General features: G+C 49.6%; 1 protein-coding gene across 7 annotated transcripts in view; it reads right to left on the reverse strand.

The window, feature by feature from the left end:
• m1ap (meiosis 1 associated protein) overlaps positions 1-5933 on the reverse strand; it is a 201804-nt gene extending 195871 nt beyond the window's left edge. For 2 of the 7 annotated variants that reach the window (XM_070866782.1, XM_070866772.1), the window contains exon 1: positions 5629-5927. The gene's annotated coding sequence lies outside the window, so the exon portion shown is untranslated. Of the gene's footprint in view, positions 1-5628 lie in introns of all 7 variants that reach the window. The other 5 variants (XM_070866779.1, XM_070866778.1, XM_070866773.1 and 2 more) reach the window with 5 other exon arrangements.
• Between the last annotated feature and the right edge of the window lie 728 nt (positions 5934-6661).

Raw genomic sequence — 6661 nt, forward strand, 5'->3', positions numbered from 1 at the left:
GCAGGGAGACGTTCATCTCGGATCTCCACAGCACACACCTGGGTATAGTAATGATGAAAACGATAGCCAGATCCCACGTATGGTGGCCCGGTATCGACTTAAGAGTCCTGTGTATGGCAATGCAGCGTGTGTGCTCAGTTGAGCAACGCGCCCAGAGAGGCACCACTAAGTTTGTGCTCCTGGCTCTCCAGACCATGGTTGAGGATCCATGTCAACTATGAGGGTCCATTTCTCGGTAAAATGTTCCTGGTGGTGGTGGATACTTTTTCAAAATGGATTGAATGTGAAATAATGTCGGGAAGCACCGCCACCGCCACCATTGAAAGCCTGAGGGCCATGTTTGCCATCAACGGCCTGCCTGACATACTGGTTCACCAGTGCCAAAGTTAAAGAATTCATGACCCGCAATGGGATCAAACATGTCACCTCGACCCTGTTTAAACCAGCCTCCAATGGGCAGGCAGAGCGGGCAATATAATCAAACAGAGCCTTAAACGAATCAAAGAAGGCTGACTCCAAACCCGCCTGTCCCGAGTATTGCTCAGCTACCGCACGAGACCCCACTCGCTCACCGGGGTGTCCCCGGCTGAGCTACTCATGAAAAGGACACTTAAAACCAGACTCTCGCTGTTTCACCCCAACCTGCATGATCAGGTAGAGAGCAGACGGCAGCAACAAAACGTAAACGATGGTGGCGCCACTGTGTCACAGGAAATTGATCTGAATGACCCTGTGTATGTGCTAAACTATGGACATGGTCCCAAGTGGATCGCGGGCACGGTGATAGCTAAAGAAGGAAGTAGTGTGTTTGTAGTCAAACTAGACAATGGACAAATTTGCAGAAAGCATCTGGACCAAATGAGGTTGCGTTTCACAGACTGCCCTGAACAACAGCAGCCACCACCTTTTTCGAGCCCACAACACACACCCAAAGGATCAACGATACCACCCCAGACTAGGAAATTGAACCCATCACGCCCAACAGCCCAGCAAGGCCGGGCTCACCCAGCAGCCCTGCAGGGCCAACAATACCCCAGCCCAGCGTAGGCACAGCCAACACACCAGAACAGACACTTGTACCGAGGCAGTACACCAGGGAAAGAAAGGCTCCCAACCGCCTCACCTTGTAAATAGTTTTCACTTAGACTTTGGGGGGGGAGTGATGTTGTGTATCTGTAAAGCATGCACTCCCATGTTCCGCCACCAGGGAACGCATCCCCTGAAGTCCCAAGGGATCCCAGCATCCCTTGGGAGCACTATATATAAGCCGGCCTCTAAGGCCTGTTCCTTACTCTGGAGTATCTTAATAAAGACTGAGGTCACTGTTACTTTAACCTCCCTGTGTGCAGTTGCATCTGTGTTAGAAACACAATACTTGTGACCGGATTTTGGGTATTTCTGGATTTTGGGACGTTTTTCTGACGTCCTGAATCCAGAAATGCCCGGGACGAGGTTCGAGTATTTCCAGATTTTGGAATGTCTTTACGGCATCCCAAATCCGGAAACGCCTGGGCCGAGGAAAGGGAGGAGGGGTGGGGTCGGTGGTGGAGTGTGGTGGCGGGGGGGTTCGACAGCGGAGCAGTTCGGCGGTGGATTGTGTCAGTGGTAGATTGGGTCGGTGGAACGGAGTGGGGGGGTCGGCAGCGGAGCGGGTCGGTGGTAGTGCAGGTCGGTGGAGCGGAGGGTCGGTGGCAGGGGTGGGCATCAGTGGACCAGGTCGCTGATGGAACGGGTCGGCGGTGGAGAGGGTCGGCGCAGCAGGTGTGGTTGGCGGCGGAACGGGTCGGGTGTGGGTGGGGGGGGGCGGGGAGGGCTCGTCAGCGGTGGAGTCGGCCGGCAGAGGGGCAGGGGAGGGCGGCGGCTCTGGGTTGAGCAGCGTCGGTGGATGCGTAAAACCTGCGTTGAAGACCTACAAAAAAGGTAAGTTAAAGTTTTCATTTTTAAAATTCATTTTCCGTGATTTAGTAGTTTAGGGTTTTGTGAATGTTTTGCGAATGTTTTTTTAATTTTTGGGGGTATTTTTCCCCCTCATTAGGGAATGGCAGTGGGAATCGTTTTTAAAAAATGTTCGGATTCGTAAAATTTTATGGATTCCGGACGACCCCGCCACGGATCTATCCGGATGCCGGAAAATTCTTAATTTCGGAATTCTGGATTTCGGACGCTCAACCTGTAGCAGGATATTTTGAAAATCATAATACAATCAAGCAGAATCAACATGGTTTTATGAAAGCAAAATCATATTTGACAAATTTATTAGAGTTTTTTGAGGATGTAATGAGCAGGATGGATAAAGGGGAACCAGGAGATGTGGTGTATTTGGATTTCCAAAAGGCATTCAATAAGTTGCCACATAAAAGGCACACGATAAGAGGTGTTGGGAGTGTTATATTAGCATGGATAGAGGACTGGCTAACTAACAGAAAACATAGTGTCGGGTTAAGTGAGTCATTTTCCGGTTGGCAAACTAACTAATGGGGTACCGAAGAGATCAGTGCTGGGGCCTCAACTATTTACAATCTATATTAATGACTTGGATGAAGGAAGCAATTGTACTGTAGCCAAATTTGCTGATGATACAATGAAAGGTGGGAATGCAAGTTCTGAGGAGGAGGAGGACACAAAGGGATATAGATAGGTTAAGTGAGAGGGCAAAAATTTGGCAAATGGAGCATTATGTGTGAAACTGAGGTTTTCCACTTTGGTAGGAAGAATAGAAAAGCAAAATATTTAAATGGAGAGAGACTACAGAATACTGCAGTACAGAGAGACCTGGGGGTCCTTGTGCATGAGACACAAGAAGTTAGTATGCAGGTACAGCAAGTAATCAGGAAGGCAAATGGAATGTTGGCCTTTATTGAAATGGGATAGAGTATTAAAGTAGGGCAGTCTTGCTACAATTGTACAGGGTATTGGTGAGACCATACCCAGAGTACGGCGTATAGTTTTGTTCTTCTTATTTAAGGAGGGATATATTTGCATTTGAGGCAGTTCAGAGAAGGTTCACTAGGATGATTCCTGTGATGATAGGGTTGTCTTATGAAGAAAGGATGAGCAGGTTGGGCCTATGGAATTTAGAAGAATAAGAGGTGATCTTATTGAAACATGTAAGATACGGAGGGGCTCGACAAGGTAGTTGTTGGATTCCCGATTTGAATATAGAAATAACGCTCCCGCTCATCTTTGGTGAGAACAAGCACCTCTCATTCTTCTAAACTCCAATAAGAGCAGGTTGGGCCTATACTTATTGGAGTTTAGAAGAATGAGAGGTGATTTTACTGAAACATCTGAGGGAGCTTGGCAGGGTCGATGCAGATGTTTCCCCTTGTGGGGCATTTAGAACTAGTGGGCATAGTTTCAGAATAAGGTGTCGCCCATTTAAGACGGAGATGAGGAAGAATTTCTTTTCTCAGAGGGTCGTGAATCTTTGGAATTCTCTGCCCAAGAGAGCTGTGGAGGCTGAATCATTGAATATATTCAAGGCGGAGATCGACAGATTTTTGAAATACAGGGGAATCAGGGATTATGGGGAACAGGCAGGAAAGTGGAGTTGAGGCCAAGATCAGATTAGCCATGATCTTATTGAATGGCGGAGCAGGCTCGAGGGGCCGAATGGCCTACACCTGCTCCTATTTCTTAAGTTCTTATGAACCATTGAAACAGGCAGATAACGCTTTGGGTTAATGTCCTATCTGAAGAACTGCACCTCCAATAATGCAGCAATCTCTCATTACTGCACTCGAGCGTCATCATCATCATCATCATAGACAGTCTCTCGAAATGAGGATGACTTGCTTCCACGCCAAAAAAGAATAAGTTCACAGGTGTTTCAATGAAGAACCTAATATTCCAGGTCCTGAACTATATCCTAAAGGGTGGAAGATGCCTGTGCGTAGATCTTTTTAACGTGTGGTGGCCGTTGCACACCAGCCACCACACGAGCTTCATAGAGCTAGGTCTTGGTTCAGTGGCAAGGGTTATCCAAGATGACTGGAGACCTGCTCTGCTGCACGGACCTAGTGCATACACATATTGCAGTGTGGGCTGGCCTGGCCCTGAACTTACGCCTCTCCTGGGCCCAGATCACATCCCTCCACAGTCTCTCGCCGCTCCTACTGTATCTGCCCACGCTCCAATCACCGACCTGGACCTTGTGTGGTGGCCTCGGGAGCAGCATGGAGGCATGCCACTTCAGGGAGCAGCGCGAGCTGATGCAGGAGGGCAACGGCAGCGAAAAGTGACTCGAGCATCAACCTAGATCATATCCACAAGCCTTCAAGTACGGCTCGAATCCATAACTTCCTTACTCAAAAGGTGACAAAAAACTGTGCTGATGTAAAAAAAAAAGTTTGCATTTGTGTAACGCCTTTCATGACCTCAGAATGTTCCAAAGCACTTTACAGCCAATGAGGTGCTTGAAGTCACTATCATAAATTCATAGGGGGTGAAATTCATTATCACCCCACTTGGGGGATAAAACATCCGGGAGGCGCAAAACTTTACGATAGGCGTGGAAGTCCCGCCCCGATCGATAAATTCGGGTTACCACCTCCGGAAGGAAGTGGAGTGAAGCGCTCCACTTCCTTCCTCTGGCGGTAAGATGGTGGAAGCCTCAGCAGTGCTATGCACTTGGCCGCGTCTGAGAGGCTCTTCCCTCAATTAACAGGAAGGGCCCACGTTGCCGACTCTGCAAAAGAAAAAAGCACCTAACTGGACCACCAGGAAACAAGAGTGCCGGGCTGAGCGATCGCAGCCACGACCCTGTGAAGAAACCGCATGAGGAGTGGCAATGAAAAGGTATGTTTTTTTTCCCGCGCTCAGCCACTTTCCCTTTAATTTTCTCCCCAGTAGTGGCTGGCTGCCTGATACATGTTCCCTGAAGCTGTCGTGTTATCGCCTGGTACTGGGACAGGGAGTGAAAGCCAATTTCAGGGCCGGGGCACTAAGGGGGCTTATGCGCACAGCGATGACATCATGATTTTCGGGCGCAGGAGATCAGGGCTCAACACCATAGCACCGCTGCTATACACCCAGTGAGTATGGCGGGATTCGTTGCCAATGTCGCGCCCTGACGGTAAGGCATTTGCGCCCCGATAGTGTCCCTGGTGCGAACAGGAGGTGCAAATGCACCAAATTTCCAGCCCATACAATCTTACATCACAGAAGGAGCCATTCATCCCATTGTGCCTGTGCCGGCTCTTTGAAAGAACTATCCAATTTAGTCCCATGTTTCCTTAACACAGCAACCAATTTGTGCACAGCAAGGTCCCACAAACACCAATGACATAATGACCAGATAGAATAATAGGAACAGGAATGGGCCATTCAGCGCCTCAAGGCTATTCTGCCATTCAGTTAGTTCATGGCTTTCCTGGAGCTTAACTCCATCTACCCGCCTCGGTTCTGTAATCCTTAATACCATTGCCTAACAAAAATCTATCAATCTCAATTTTGAAATTTTCAATTGACCTAACCTCAATAGCTTTTTGAGGGGGAGAGTTCCAAATTTCAACTACCCTTTGTGTGAAGAAGTATTTTCTCCAATCATTCCTGAATGCCCTAGCTCTAATTTTAAATCAATTTGTTTTGGATTCTGTTATCGGAAAAACACAACTCGAAGTCACTTACAGTCCACGATTCGAGAATTCTTTAGTACAGGGGAGAGCGTTCGGCATCCCGAAGTCAAGTCCTGAAGTCTCTCAACTTTACAGTAGTTGTGGCAGTATTTATACATAATCAAACGGAAGCAAAACTCGACAGTTGACAAGCTAAGAGCTTACGTGATCAACAATCGAGCAACTGTCAATTGTTAATCACGTAAACTCTCAGCAGATGTATTCTGTTACCTCAGCTGTCTTATGTTTGCCCATTGCCTCTGTAACAAGGTTTCATCTTTACCCATTGTCTCTGTAACAAGGTTTCATCTTTACCCACTGTCTCTGTAACAAGGTACAGGTGCAGCGTCGAAAATCCGTAACCCTTGGGACCGAGGTCGTTCCAGATTCCGGGATTTTCCAGACTTTCGATCGTCTTTCTGACGTCATGAATCCGGAAACACCCGAGCCTAAGTTCAGGTATTTCCGGATTTCGGAACATCAGAAAGCGTGCGGGCCCGCCTCCAAGGAGCTGTTCGGACGGGCACCACCGTGGTGGAGCTGTTCAAGCGGGCCCTGCCATGGTGGAGCTGTTAGGACGGACACCACCGTGGTGGAGCTGTTCGGGCGGGACCCCGCCGCCAAGGAGCTGTTCGGACGGGGCCTGCTGCCACGAAGCTGTTCAGGTGGGGCCCCGCCGACGAGGAGGAGATGGTCGGGTGGGCCCCATTGTGGAGTCGATGTTTGGGCGGGCCCCGTTGTGGAAGCAAGTGTTTGGATGGGCTCTATCGTGTAGCAGGTGTTCGGGCGGGCCCTGTCGTGGAGGAGGTCTTTAGGTGGGTTCCACCGAAGAGGAGCTGCTCGGGCCGGCCGTGCTGCCAAGGAGCTGTTCGGGCGGGGCCTGCTGCTACGGAGCTGTTCAGGTGGGGCGCCGCCACTGAGGAGGAGGTGTTTGGGCGGGCCCCGTCATGGAGGAAGTGTTTGGGCGGGCTCCGTCATGGAGCAGGTGTTCGGGTGGGTCCTGTCATGGAGGAGCTGTTCGGGCGGGCCCCACCGAAGAGGAGCTG

Source organism: Pristiophorus japonicus, chromosome 2 (assembly GCF_044704955.1).
Source record: "Pristiophorus japonicus isolate sPriJap1 chromosome 2, sPriJap1.hap1, whole genome shotgun sequence".
Lineage (NCBI taxonomy): Eukaryota > Metazoa > Chordata > Chondrichthyes > Pristiophoridae > Pristiophorus > Pristiophorus japonicus.